Genomic DNA, 13604 nt, shown 5'->3' with positions numbered 1-13604 from the left:
TAGAGTTAGTTTCATGCATGGTCAAACACAATAAAAAGGACTTAATGACCTAGTATATATATAAAGTATGAGTACTCCTTCCTTGGTGCATAAGCTCTGTATTTAAACCAGAGTGAGGAGGTATTGGTGGAATGATATGTACATTGATATTAAATATCAAAGATGAATTTTTCATGATGCAATGTGATGGGCTCACACTACTTCAAGGCCCAACAACAATGTTAAAGGCTAAGCAAATCAAACCAACATTCGATCAAAGAAAATATTTGGGAACGAATCTTTTAAAGCAAAGGGGGAATGATACATGCACGGAAAAGGTGAAATTTCTTAAATTCCATTCACCGAAGTTGCCAATTTTCAAGTTTGGGAAATTACCAAACTTACGACAACTTTATCAATGGGATCTAGGCATTTCTGGGTTGAGATGTCTTCATGGTGTTCAAAGATCTATCTATCTCTTATCTTCGAAACGTACCTTGAATCACTCAATTTTGAGTTTGGGAGCTCAAGTACTGCGCGAGCAAAATTTTTGGACGGAATTATAACGGGAATTACGATGAAAATTACGAGTTTTGAGCTTTTAATTCGAGTTTAAATTATATTGGGTTCGGGTTTTGGGCTTAATTTTTATTATATAAGAGCCCAATGTTATATTTATCATCTCTTATTATTTTATTATTTCGAATTTTTAATAATTATTAAGTAGTTTAAGTAGTTGACATAAAACTTCTAAATAACTTAAACTACTTAATAATTATTAAAAAGTCGGAATAATAAAATAATAAGAGATGATAAATACAATATTAGACTCATATATAATAAAAATTAAGCCTTAAACTTGAATTAAAAGCTCGAAACTCGTAATTCATAATCCCATCCATAAATTATGCTCGTGCAGTCTTCACTAAAACGGTCATAACTTGAGCTCTCAAACTCAAAATTGAGTGATTTAAAGTGCGTTTCGAAGCTAAAAGATAGATCTTCTAAACACCATGAAAACATCTCAACCCATAAATACCTGAATCTCATCCAAAAAGTTATCGCAAGTGATTGAGGTAAGTAAATATTTATATTGTATGAGCTTACTAAGAAATACTTGTGTTACTACTTTTCTATATATTTTGGACGTCCAGAACGTGTCGATCGGATCAATGAGAAGCACACACCTACAGTCTCTCAATTCGGTAAACTTTTAATGTTTCAACTTGGTTACTTGTGGCATGCACATAGGATGGATGAACTTATCTAATATAATGTGTTTTGGTATAATAGCCTTGTATATAAGCTCATGTCAGTGGTTTGTCAAATGATGTTGGTTGGTTGCTAAATAGTGTTAATAAAGTTAATGAAATTGACAAGTTTGAATGATGTTATTCATATGAATTAGTTGTGGTATGCGATGGTTAAAACATGATTTGTATTTGATTTGATTTGAGTTTAATGTTTTAATGGTGTTAATGAGGGCATATTGGTTGTATGTTTAATTAGGAATATGAAATGATGTTTTGGCCTTGAAATGTGTATGTTTTGGAGTAGCTTTGAATGGTATAAAATGACATTATAGGTCATTTTGAATGGATGGTATGAAACTTGCACAAAATGGTCAATTATGCTGCACATGGTCTACCACACGGCTGTGTGTCCCACACGAGTAGGTGACACGATCGTGTGCTATGTTTATTCAGGTTGGTTTTGGTTTCACATGGCCAGAATTAGTTACATGGTCATGTGATCTTGGATAACACAACATTAATCTATTACACGGTTTGGGGACACAGTTGTGTAATACAACCCCGCATAACTTCAAACTGTCATACATCCAGGCCACACAGCCGTGTGACCCATGTTTTACTTTTTTGTCTATCCTTTTTTTTTGTAAAAGTTTCAAAATGGTCCCAATTTGGTTTCAAGTCAGTTTAAGGGCTTTCGTAAGCTTGTTTGATACTCGGATTTGTTTGTAAAGCATATTAAACATAGGCTTAACTCGAATTTTTTTTCTCTTTATAACCAGGTCTAGACATACCGACTGCTCGAGCATGATCTAGAAATAGAGAAGGCTAAAAAAAATTTGATGAACGATCGAATGGATTCTACTATTGCTACGAATTATCAACTATTTGGGTTTATGCCTAACTACCCAATGAAAACATAATAGGTAAATGTATCTTCCATGGAAATAAACTTATTAATATTGCTAATATTTTTCATCATATTTGTACGAAAATTACGACACTGATCATGGTGTGTGGTATATGTATTGCACCCAACCATACGACAGAATCGTGTCTTGTCTGGGAGGACGATTATCCTGGACAATTTAGCACCTTTGGAAATTTCTATGAACCACCTCAAGGACGATACAACTCATTCTCCGAGACATACAACTATGGGTGGAGAGATCACTCTGATTTAGGCTATGGAATAAGACCCTAATTCAATCCATATTATCAATCTAATCCACTAATGCAGCAACCACAATCTTTAGGTATATCTTTAAAATAACTTGTCAATGCCTTAGCAGCAAACACTCTTGAATTCTATTAGGAAAAAAAGACGAGTATGGTGAAATTGGGAACCCTAATGAGTCAGCTTTTCATCTCAATGTGTGAATTAGATTACCAACTGAGGCCTCCTCCTCAACTACCTAAACCTTCTAGTATGTCTCTAGAAGACACTGCCAATAAACTTGCTTCTAATACTCTTCAATAATGACAGGACACAAAAGCAACACTTCAAAATTTGGAAAATCAAGTGAGCAAGCTTTCCGTGATGGTTGGTGGACTCGAATCCCAAGGCAAATTGTTATCCCAAACAAAACCAAACTCAAGGCAAAATGCAAGCACAATGGCTTTACGAAGCGGAACAGTTTTGGAACCTGCACCTAGCAAGAGTCGTGGGCATGACGTTCGGCGAAAAAAGTAGAAAGACGAACTAGCGACTAAGAAAGAATCTGGACTACCAAAATTTATTTTTGTACCATCTCCATCTCCTGAAGGGCCATTTAGAAACGAGAAAATGAAGGAAGAAAATGAGAACCTCTAAACTCTTCACAAGGTAGAGGTAAAGATACCGTTACTAGACGTCATTAAACAAGTACCTCGCCATGCAGAATTTTTAAAGGGATTGTGCACTATAAGAAAGAAGCAGGTTGGTTTTGAAAAGGCATTGATACGTGATTATCTCAACTACCTCTTGTCAAGAGTTCATCAAAATCTTTTACCTCAAGATTGGAAGAAATTTGGATTAAATATCTTACTTGAGTTGAAAAATAAAAAATATTAAGTCAACAACATTAAACAAATGCTCTTTTGGGAGCAACCCAATTTTATTTTATTTTCTTATTTGTTTCATTAATCTTCTTTATCTTTATTTTTGTTTTTGGTTCTAGTTATTTCTAATTTATTTTCTTTTCTTCAATAGGATTGGATTCATGTGATCCCTTGCATAACCGTCCCATCACATTACACAGCCACAGGGAAGTTTCCTCTTCATACTTGATTCATTCATTTAATTTTATTGTGATACATTAAGGATAATGTATGAATTAAGTAGGAGAGTTTAAATTGAATCGTTAATTGATATATTCTAATTGTTTGTGGTAAATTGTGCTGTTGTTTGCTTTGTCCTTAAGTAGTAATTGTGTTTTCGCTCTTGCATGCTAACTTTATTCGGAAAAATTCAAAAATTACTTTGTCAATTCTTTGATGCATCTAGATGTTAGGAAAATGTTGATTCTATAATTAGATTATGATAAAAAAACATGTAGATTCTGTAACACCCCCTAACCCTAAATCGTCATCGAAATAGGGTTACGAGGCATTACCGAACATATCAGACAATTTACAAATAATTCTTAAATAAATAACAAACATATTATAATACAATCATAAATTCATATAAATATTTGTTTTACTAATTGACTTCGTTTTTATTATTTTCAACCAAAACTTAAAAGGCTCTTTAATAAGACCAAAGTACATGCCACATTTACCAAAAGAAAAATACATCACCAAAGTTATGTTGTTGTTGGGACTGATCTGAATGCTGAACCGAGACCTTTGACTTCTATCGACCTGCGCACGGAAATAACCGTACGCCGAGTATTTCATACTCAGTGGTATTACCATAATCTAAATTATAACAATAATAAACATGTAATGCATAAATCATACATACAAATTTGAACTCAAATTTCATATTTCAACAATAACAATTCTTCAATTGGTATCATATATCCACAATTTGAACTTGGACACATCATGAACCTTAGGTTCATTCCTCAATCTCATATAACATTTCAATTCACAATTCAACTTTTTCATCTCATTTCAGTAGCTCGATTGATCAACTCATTCGGTTTATCATTTCATTATTTACCCCTATTAACAAAACTCGGACCTTGGCGGATACATGGATCCAGCCAAACACTCCAGTATGGCACCCAGTGCCTCATCGGATAGTTCGAAGCAATAGGTGACACCTAGTGTCTCATCGGTAAAGCCGAAGAAAGTTGGTACCCAGTATTTCATCGAATATATCCGAAGAAATATAGTGACACCCAGTGTCTCATCAACTCAAGGTCGAAGTATCCTTGAACTCTTCCAATCCTATGGCATGCCAACTATATCCGACTCAGCCCGATTAGTTAATAGGGTCTCCAAAATCACATTTCAATTCAATTTCACTTTTTCACTTTCAATCACAATTCAATTCAAAATTCACTTTTCCATTTTCAAGTCAATATTCATTTCAATTCCACACATATATTCATCATTCAATTGAATTTCTTTCAACTTAATAATAATACTTACCTTATATTTCATTTACCATACATATAAATTTAAATATAGCATTTAATAATAAGTAATTTGAATTATAGTAATACAAACCGTAAATCTCCTGTTTTAGTCCTCAATAGCTTTCTCCTTTCCTTTCGATGCTAATGCCTCGGGTTCTTTGTTAGCCACGAAAATAATAATAATAATTTACATTATTAATTATAGCACTAATTTACCATAATTAATTGAATTTTCTTTTCAATTTATACCCTAATTCCAATTTAATCCTAATTAACTCATTTAATTTTCTAACTCAATTCACACTTCATTTCTACTTAATATCTTGCCATATTCAACTTAACCATTCAATGTTCATAATAAAACTCAAATTTTAAACTTCTTTCAATTTAATCCCTACTATGTAAAACTTATAACCTAGTTTACAATTTAATTCTTTTATCAATTCTAACTAGAAATTCTATCAATCAAACCCCTAATTCCACAATTTGTTCAACATGAATCATGTTCAAAAATCTAAAACTTTCAAAATTTTAACTTAAATTCAACAAAACTTTGTTTTAAGACTTCTAAAACATCAAAATTAAAAGAAAAGGACTTGATTGACTTACCTATTAAAGCTTTAAACCTTTAAACTTTAGTTTTTCCTTTCTTTCTTTCTTTTCTTTCTTTCCTTTCTTTTCTCCCTGTTTCGTTCTCTGTTTTGTTTCATTGTTTCTTTTTCTTTTATTTATTTTGTTTATTCTTTTAGTTATTATTATAATAATATAATATTATACATATATACTTAAATATTAAGTAATACATGTTTTATTAATATATATGTATATTATTTTTACACATGTAATTATTATTACCATACACTTATCTATTATCATCATTTTAATATAATAAAAATCTATTTACTTAAATAAAAAGTAATTAAATAAATATATTACAATTGTACAAATATAATTATTACACATGTGTTTTATCATCACCCTACATTTTCATAATTCAATTTATTTATTAATATAATATTTATAATATAATTAATTTAATAATATACTTTATAATTAATTTATATATTTATAAATTTAAATCATTGTAAAAAGTTTACAATCTTATGCCACCTCAATTAGGACAATTGGAAAATTGTCATTTTGGTCCTTCCTATTTTCTTTTAATCTATAATTTAACTTTTTCACTTTATTCAATTCAGTCCTTTCTACTAATTACCCCTAATTAAGCTAAATTCACTCAATTAAAACCTAATTAAACACACTACTAAAAGCATAGGTATTTCTAATAATTATCTACAGGTTCAATTTTTTAAGACGGAGGCCCGATACTACACTTTTTCGATGCCCGTGAATTTTAGGTCATTACAGATTCACTTAATTATTTGAGATAAATGTGTGTGCAAAATTGAACGTGAGATGATGTTAATTTTGCGCTAAATTGGTCAACACACCTTATTTGCATGATTTTTTTTGCCGTAAATAAACTTTTGTTTTATCTTGTGTTTGAAGAAAAAAAGAAAAAAAAATTCAATAAATACTCCAATAATTGTTTTAGATTATAAGTAAAGTCTTAGAATTGTGACTAGTTGAGTAACTGGAGTCAGGTGCTTGGGTTGTCATCTGTTTTTGCGTCAAAAGATTGAGTGGCGTTCTAAGCTATTCACTTACTCCGCTAATTTTAAAATTTATGAGTGGAGCTAGTAGCCATCTAGATATGTGATGAATTGAGTAACTGGGGTGGGGTGCTTGAGTTGTTATCCTTCTTCGCATAGAAATATTTAGTGACACTCTAGAAAAAAAGATTTATTTTAAAAAAAGAAAAAAGAAAAAAATCGAAGATAAGAAATGGGACAAATGGTTATTTATGGTTGCAATTTTTTTGTTTAATTTTGGTGCTTTGACAATTTAGCATGAATTGATTTTATGGAGCCTTATTATGAGAATATTTGATAATTGTGTGCTTAACTGAATTGTGAATCGACGTGTTAGCTTGAGAGAGACGGTTATGTGATCAAGATTTTAGTAATGTATATTTGGTTGATCGGATTGAGGATTGTAGTGATTTCATTGACTTGAATGATCGTAGTATGATTGGAATGATAAATGCATGAAATGCTTAAGGACAAGCATGGACTAAGTAGGGAGAATTTGATAGTGTGTCAAACTGACATATTTATGTGCTTTATTTTGATGAATGTTTGGGCACGATACTACTAATTTTGTTGTTTATTGCTTAATTTATATGTAGGTGCAGTGCAAGTCCAAAAAAATTGAAGAATAAGTGAAAATATGAAGTGACGTGGAAGATTTGAGTATAAGAGTATTAATTTGAAGTACAAGGCTTATTAGAATTTAGGATTTTTTATTTTATTTAAATATTATTTGTAAATATATTTATTAGGAGTTAAAATAGAATTAAAATAATTTTTTATGAAAGTTGGCATTCAATAAAAAAAGGGGAAAGAACATACAACTATTGGAGACAACAACAATAAATGTGAAATAAAAGCAAACAGAGAACAAACAAAAGAAAATTAAAAGCCTACCAAAATCAATTGGTGAGAAAGCAAACTAAACGCTAGAAGAACCAAGAAAAAACTCACAGCCTCTCCCTACTGAAAATCACAACACTAAAGCCAGGAAAATCTCCTAATTTGGATTATATGACATTGAGCGAACACCAAAGGAGAAAAACATAATGCTAAGCAGGATAAAATCGATAAACTCCTGCTTCCAAAAGCCAACCCGAGGACAGATTAATCCGGCGGATCCACCCATCATATGTTGGCAGCAACAACAACTTCGACCTCCACCAGAATCTCCTCCACACAGAAATGATACATCCCCAAATTAAAACCTACGACAGCAAGAAGGTGAGAAACCATGTTCTCTTCTCTATAACAGTGTTTGACAATAAAATATGAGAAAAAAAATCGTTAATTTATGCTTACCTTCTTTTATGAGAGCCGCGATTTCAGACCGGTCCTCATGCGTGGAGCAAATATTCTTGATTACAATCAAAGTGTTGCCCTCAAACACCACGTACCTTAAGCCCAGATCATCGGCAAAAGAAACTGTTTGGATAAACGCCTTTACTTCCGCAACAAAAGCATTAGGTACGTAATGATGGAGTTGTTTACTTGCCCCTAAAATTAGGCCATTTCGATTTGTCACCACAACTCCTGAGCAAGACTGCCAGGAATGAACCCTGTAGGTTGCATCGAAATTAACCTTAACATACGGTTCTGCCGGCGGACGCCATTTCCTTTCGTGATGTCCAACACTAAGACTACAAGTTTCACCCAAAACTTGAACTTCTCTGTAATAGGAATAGATCAGAGCCACCAAAGCTGAGGTCGTTTGAACAATCCCTTCATGATAACCTTTGTTCTACGACAACTATAAAGCCTGGATCGCAATTAGAATGAGATTAACAATAATCGTAGAATGTTTGTTGAACAGAAATGATAACCAATCAATAACATCAGTATTGTTGTGTATCGCAGGCAAAGAAATATTTAGAGATTGCCACACCGCAGCTACCATTATACAATCGCGAACTACATGGGTAATAGTTTCTAGAATTATACTGCATTTAGGACAAAACATAGTAAAAGAAATCCTTTTGTTGAAGAGATTAGAAAGAGCAGGAATATAGTTTTGACAGAATCTCCAGTTTGTAATACGGGTTTTAAGAGGCATTGTTGCTTTCCACAATTTTGTATAGAAACATTATTTGGGTTATGTGCATCATGTAAACCATGGGAATGGTCCATATCCGTAGATGAGAACAGTAATGGATATCCACTACACACTGTGTATACACCAGTTGGATCACCCTTCCAAACAAGTTCATCTTCATGAGCAAATTCAGATAACGATATGGACAGAATTTTGTCAGCTTCACCGTCCACAAAAAGAGTACGAACCCTATCTATATCCCATTTATTCAAACCTAGCTACAGAAGGTCCTTAACCCAAGAAACAGAACCATTAACATTCGTGTCTACAACCTTACATCTACCAGCTCCCGGAAGCCAGCAGTCATTCCAGGTGGAGATAGAATTCTCGTTTCCAACACGCCAACCCAATCCTTTTTCCAGTAATCCTCGCGAACTCCAGATGCTACGCCAGGAAAAAGATGGATAAGATCCCACTCTAGCACATAAAATACCCGAATAAGGAAAATATTTAGCTTTGATTACTCGACTCTTAAGGCAATCAGGATTAGACAAGATACGCCAACACTATTTAGCTAAGAGAGCAATATTGAATTTAGCCAAATCCTGAAACCCCATACCCCCATTCAACTTCGAATTACAAAGAGCTGCCCAAGAACACCAATGCATACCTCCCATTCCCCCAATTTTCTGCCACAAAAACTTGTACACGATAGACTCTAATTCTTTGCACAAGGACGGTAATAAAAAACACTGCATCGCATAAGTTGGAATTGTTTGCAACATTGACTTAATAAAAACTTCCTTACCTCCTTGGTATAGAAATCGAACATTCCAACTGTCAATACACCTTTTGAAACGATCTTTAAAATGCTAAAAAGCTTCCTTTTTAAGCCTCCCCACCATAGTCGGAAGCCCCAGATATTTTTCAGAATTAGAAGTAATCTGAACCCCTAAAACAATGCCAGTCCGAGAACAATCTGCATCACCAACATTTGCACTAAAATATTTCAGAGACTAATCAAAATTAACTTTTTGTCCGAGAATGCCTCATATTCACTAAAAATGGATTGAACATTACGTGCACCAATGACATTGGTCTCGCTGAAAATAATGCTATCATCAGCAAACAAGTTTTTTTAGAAGTAGAATACTAAGAAAAAGATTAGCTTCAAAGCTAAAATTAAGAGAGACATAGACGCCCCTTTAGCTTTGAATTGTAAAGACTATTGCCAAATTCCATTAATTTCTTTATTTTTTTTATTTTATTTCATTTATGAGATACAAAAGTATACTTAAAATTTTTTCATTTGTGTATTCGTTTTTTCTCCAGCTCAAGAGATAGATAGGATCATTTCATAGTATTGTTTTTAGTGTCATTTCAAGAAGGATCCTTTGTATGGTGTTGGGAACAATACATAATTGGTACAATTAATTTGGCGTCGAAATACTTTACTGAAGAACAAGTTGGTGTGAGAGTGCAATTTGGTGACGCCATGGGATTAAGTGATCTAATTTAAATGATTCGTGCGGTTGAGATCATTAATTAGAGTCAGGTTCTTTTAATTTGTAAGGCTGCCGACAAGTTAAATCGTGGAAGCGTCTTTTAGAATTATTCGTTTGGTAAGGTAAAGGTTAATTGTTGGGTTGTTCCCGTAGTTAATTTACGATTAAGGAAGAATTGGTGGTTGAGGCATCATCGATCACTATAACTGGCTTACCAATGAGCGAGAAGACATCCATAATCCATAATCAACTCTGAGATCGAGACTGACGTCGTACCTAAGGTTGAAACATTCATTAATTGGGTTTATTTTATTTTATTTTGAAAACAATTTTTATTTATTGTTTTTTATTTATTGTTCTTCAAGTTTTATTTATTTAATTTTGTGTTACTTTAATTCTCCTTTATTTACTGCAATAGTTGTGAGCACAAAATTGCTCACGAAATGTCCTGTGAGAAATTCGAATACTATCAGACCCATCCCTGTGGATCAACCCTATTCCTTATATTACGAATTTTATATTCTATTTTTAGGTGTAGAATTTATTTTTGATGAATTTGAGAGTCATCAAATTTTGATCTAAAGTATTATCCAAAAACATACATAATAATTTTTTAATAGTTTAGAGATTTTTCTGATTTATATGCAAGGTTCCTTAATCGTCTATCATTTTCAAGTGTTGTACTCATTTTTATTTAATCTTAAAATTAATTTATTATTGTTTCTTCCCTAAGGGAAATTTTTTAGATCTGATATCCTATTATGGAAATATGGTTAAAAAATTTTAAATATGTTTTTTATCACATGTAAGATCTATATAAGTTCCATAAAATATTTTTCCTATAACACCATATAACACCAACCCAGAGAAAATTAATTTTTCATATTTTTCCCTAAAATAATTTTTAAAAATAACAAATTACCATGCATTAATAATTGAAAATTGAAAGTGATTGTTAATTTTCCAACACATTATTGGTGTCAATTGTTCAACTTAGAACTGATTTAAAATTAAATGTTACCATATTTATGTAAAACTTTGTTATACATTATATATATATATATGATATATACAATTTAATTTTCATTTTATCATTCAAAAATTGGGTTGTAAAGTTTATTTTTTTAAATTTTTTCGACTAATTCTTTTTGGTAAAACAAAAATTAGGACTCAAATTGGTCCTAATTTATTTGTCTCTATCAATGAGATCTAATAAATCTGTAAGAGTTGTTGTCAATATGTTAACTCCCACCTTATTAGTAGAGCCAATTTAGCAATCTTGCGGCAACACAATTAGCCTCCCTTGAGATGTGTTTAATCACCCAATGTTCTTTATGTTGTAGAAGCTTTCGTATTCGCCTCACCAGAGTGGAAGTTGATATAGCTACAGTATCCGTTCTTAATGCTAGGCCACCTCGAGATTATCTATAGTAATCAAAATTCTCTCCAATAGATGTTCTTTTAGAAGGGTAAGACCATCCAAAATACTCTAAAATTCGGCATCAAAAACACAGCAAGTTCTCAAGAAATGATTAAACCCCATAATCCATTCCCAAGATGGTTTCTCACCACTCGACCACTTGACGCATAACCTATCAAAATATATTAGATAATTAATAAAAACACTCTATTATATCAATACAAAATTTTTGTCATGCTTTATTATATACTGTTAAAATATTTAAGACTAAGGTTTTTAAAAAAAAATTATTTTACACTGAATAAATTTTTGTATTTTGACTTGTTGCTTAAATCTAGTTTGATGAAGCGACATATTTTAATTGGTATCAAGTGGCAAGTAGAGGACTAACTTAGAACTTTAACTTACCTAAATTGCTCAAAAACTCTACTTTATTATTGTTATTATTATATGATATGAGTTTGATATAATCAATGTAAAATAAGAATAAAAATTGATTATAATTGTTGATTGAGTTTTGGCTCGATTAGTATAGGCATTGTTAAAAATACAGGAGAACATGAGTTCGAGCATGCTGAAACATATTATCCTCCTCCTATTTATAAGTTGAAAATGCGTTATGAATAATTCTAAGTATTATGTCAAAAATAGCAGATATTATTAAAACTTATAATCAGGCTGTATATAAATATATATATATATTTATAAAAATGGTTGTCACTCCTATGTATAAAGAAGTAAATATTTACTTTGCAAATATTACGCATAAAAATCTGTCAAACGTGTCACATACTTTGTGACAAATGGCAATAAAAGAACTAAGCCAACAGAATAAGTTTACCTTTTTGGTTACTAGTTATAGAATATTATATATATTAGATTATATATAAATAATGGCTTAAATTAAAATTGGCTCTCAATTTATAGAAATTTTACTATTTAGGTATCTAAGTTTTTTTCTTTTAAGAAGTGGTACCTAAATTTTGATTCAGTTATTACTTTAAGTCCATACTAATTGCTTCGTTTAAAAAATTTCCACATGTTAATTTTAATTAAACTAAAACAAATAAATTTAATATTAAATAAATGTAATTATTCTCTTCTCTCTCTTCCCCATGTTTTATCATCATCTCCCTCCCTCCCTCATCGCACTATTGTTTCGTTAAAAAGTTGCTCCTTACTATTGTTCTTGTATCACGAGGCTAAACTTTTCGTCTCGCAATTCGTACGACTTTAAGCGATTTTTTTGCTTCAAATGTACTTAAGTTCACCTAACTCTCACAAAGTGAGAATTATTTATAGAAATTCTCCAATGCACCGAAAATAAACAAAAGCAATTCAAAGATAAAAGAAAGCTCAAAAAACCAGAATAGCCACAGAAACGCAAAGCACGCTAAGTATTTGAGTAAATATTCTCAATACTTCCTTTAACTCAAAAAAATAGGATACAATAGATGATTGCAAATAAGGGGGAGACCCTCTATTTATAGTTGAACTCTTTCAAATCCAATGGTACAACTAGCTTTATATCGAAAAACGAGATTGAAGCATATCTACAATTACAAATTTTCCGAGATTACTTTCTCTATTTACTAAAGTAGCCTTAATTTTCCATGAGTGCTTCGTTGGGCAACCAAGACTTCAAGTAGATGGGTTTCGTCACTTATTCTTTAAATTAGACAAGTTTAAATTGATTAAATGAACCCTATTTAATAAATTAACCCTATTTCATATTTACAATGCTACTTTAAGTTTTATATTTTTAAATATAAGATTTAAATATAAATTAAAAAATAAATATAAAGTTAAATTTAGTCAAATTCATTCAGGATATTTGAATTTTTGAATTAGTTGTGATAATTTAATTTGGTTTTCGATTTTTCATTTTAATTTTGATGTTTTAATTTTATTTTTGACAGAATAAGTTTTATTTTATGACTTATAGATATTATTTAATAAATTTTAATTTTTCAAATAAATAAAAATAATCAATAACATTCCAATAGTATTTTCTGAAAATAACATTTTATATATTATTTTTAAGTTATTTTCATTATTTTAAAATAAAATATTTATTTTTACATTATAAAAATAAAATAAATTATAAATTAGATAAAAATTAGAATTTAGTTCATTTTAAAACAATTTGAAATAATTTTCGATTTCTTTTCTCAATCAGTTGAGAAAATTAATAAAATAA

At 31.0% G+C, this 13604-nt stretch overlaps 1 long non-coding RNA gene across 1 annotated transcript; it reads left to right on the top strand.

Moving 5' to 3' along the window:
• Positions 1–7285: 7285 nt before the first annotated feature.
• Positions 7286–8542, top strand: LOC105778835 (uncharacterized). The gene is made up of 3 exons (XR_001128900.2): positions 7286–7671; positions 7777–7914; positions 8305–8542. It is a non-coding gene; the product is annotated as an uncharacterized LOC105778835 (long non-coding RNA).
• Positions 8543–13604: the final 5062 nt, after the last annotated feature.

This window comes from Gossypium raimondii, chromosome 4 (assembly GCF_025698545.1).
Source record: "Gossypium raimondii isolate GPD5lz chromosome 4, ASM2569854v1, whole genome shotgun sequence".
Classification (NCBI taxonomy): Eukaryota; Viridiplantae; Streptophyta; class Magnoliopsida; order Malvales; family Malvaceae; genus Gossypium; species Gossypium raimondii.
The sequence above is the reverse complement of the archived record's forward strand: the minus strand, read 5'-3'. Positions and strand labels throughout refer to the sequence as shown.